Source organism: Electrophorus electricus, chromosome 25, assembly GCF_013358815.1.
Source record: "Electrophorus electricus isolate fEleEle1 chromosome 25, fEleEle1.pri, whole genome shotgun sequence".
Classification (NCBI taxonomy): domain Eukaryota; kingdom Metazoa; phylum Chordata; class Actinopteri; order Gymnotiformes; family Gymnotidae; genus Electrophorus; species Electrophorus electricus.
The window spans coordinates 7,591,000-7,593,499 of record NC_049559.1 but is presented as its reverse complement, the minus strand read 5'-3'; positions in this window follow the sequence as shown (position 1 = coordinate 7,593,499).

The window sequence follows — 2,500 nt, the reverse complement described above, 5'->3', positions numbered from 1 at the left end:
TATGTGGTAAACTGACCTGCTTGGTGCACTTTGTTAAAGCCCCTTAGAGATCAGGCCACATCAAATGCTCTCATTATCTTCCTGTGTCATTTGGATCTGCTGTGTGCATTTCAAAACTTGACAAGCTCTCTGTCAGCTGCTGAACAATATGGAATAACACTCTCCCCACTTGCTCTTCTTGCAGTCGTGATTAAAATAACAGCTTCCTCTCCTGGAAGTGTTCAGCCGTTCAGAGTGGACATAAAAGACACATGTGCCTGTCGTGGAATGAACGTGTTTGACGTTCTCCAGTGGGTTCTGAAGCAGTAAGTAACCTCTTTATGGCTGATCTTATAGTCCACCTGTACTATCAAAAATGATCAGAACATGAGAAACACCTCCACAGGAAGGACGAGAAGTACTGAGAGGTGTCCAGTTGCTGCTTCTCGCCTGCTCCTCATTAGGGAGCCAGGCTGCACCTGTGAGCTGCAATCCAGATGCAGGGCACACAGATGAGGATGTGGGAAGGACCAGGACTAGCCAACCCTCTCAATGGGGACACTGTCGCCCCCACAGAACCACAGAAGTGGAGCAGGGGGTGGGGGGGTGTAAGAGTTCTGGAGCGGTGAGCTTCCCCTCTCTGCTGCTCCCGTTCTCTCCCTCTGTCACCGGGGGAGCACGAGGCGTTCCCCTCCCTCCGCTCTCTGAAAGGATAGAAATGTTGGCGGTGGAGGTGATAACCCTTTTGTTTTGTCTGTAATCCATCACATGGGCTGTCAGGCTGAACAGCCGAGGCAGGCTCCTGAGCAGCCCTTAATCTGACAGCTCCATGCATCAGCCAGCAAAGAGTGGAATTAGATCAAAGTGGCGGGAGCCAGTGGCGGATTGATGTGCTTTGCCATCGTGTTTGTATCTTCATACTGGCTGTGACGTGCGGCACCGCGGTGCCTTTAAGAGCCGGGTGGCTATGAGGATGCCTGCTTCTGGGGCTCCCCTTGACTGACGGTAATGCGTGTAACCTTTGTAAAGATAGAGGCTGAGTGACACACCGGATTACAGTACAGAATATTTAACGTAGAGTTTACGTGTTTGCGGAGGGCGTCGGAGGGCGTTGGATGGGGAGACACCTGTTCACTGTGTGTATGTAAGAGTGCGTTTGTGTGTGCGTGCGGGTGTGTGGTTTGGATAGAGACAGTAGGACTGCTGGGGGCTTAATGGGCAACAGAGTAAACTTTAGACCTTTAACTTTTACAGCAAAGAGGAGAGGACCCGACTGTAGAAAAGGGATGGAAGTCATATTGTGAAAAAAAGGGATTTAAAAAAAAACTAGACCATGTGACAAGAACTGTGCCCATCCAGAAGTAGGTGCTTATTGCAGTCTGGAGAAGTCCAGAGCATTAAATATTGTATTTCAGCTTTACCTTAATGGGTATGAGACAACTGAGATATATGCTAAAGAACTACTTAGAATGGTCTAAACACTAGTCCCTAATTTCGTCATAGTCATTTAGTCATTGTATCTAATTTAGTCATACTGACATATTTATGCTACCAAGTAACATATATCACATTATGATGTAATAATGGATTAACACAGGTGCCTGCACATATACTGTGCTTCAGCATAAGCTCCTGGTGATCCACACATGCTGCATGGCTGGTTAAAAATATTCAGGGTAGGTTAATCTTAATCACAGGTTCTTGCCGCGCGTGGCTTAGCATAACCTTCTCATTAGCGTGTGCAGATGGCGGCTACCTTCCTTTCCTCAGACACAATGTTCCCAGCTCCCACCTGCAAAGTGAAACACAAGCACTACATTCATAATAAAGCCCAAACCTGTTATTTCAATTGACCTTCACCACATCAAGCTGTCAATGATCTCAACCGAGGACTCAAAGTTTCACTCATTGAGGCAGACTTCATGATAATGGGCATTTGTTTTAGAATATGGCCTTTAGGAAGAGGCAGCCGCATTTGGTGAAAACGCAAATGATGTGACAGGGCATTTAGCCCAAGTGCATTTAAAAATAGTAATGGCTACACAGCCGCGAGCATTTATGGAAATGGCCAAATGCTGATGTGCTCAGTTGTGCTGCAACAATTCTTTCCCATTCAAAACCACATCAACGGCTGAGGATCCACCTTGTTTAGATTGCATGTCATTGGACCTTTAATTGCAATGAATGTTGCTCAAGCTGTCAAATGTTTTGACACGACTGCACATTCATCCCAGACAACTGTGGCAAAAAACTGGTCAAATGAGGCATAATTTCCGAGCCGTAGCCAACTAGACATAAACAAACAAGGATCAAGAAGACGTGCAGGGAACAAATTCTCAAAAAGTGAATTTGTTTTTAGAGGAAATTTCTTCTTGACAGAATCTAGTGAGTAATCTCTAGATGATTTGCTTTGCAGAGTCTTTTACAGTACTTTCATTATGTTTCTGCCATATGTTTATGAAATGCATGATGGATCTGGTGATTGTAGTCTGTTATTGTAGACTGTAGTCTGTTAGTGTTG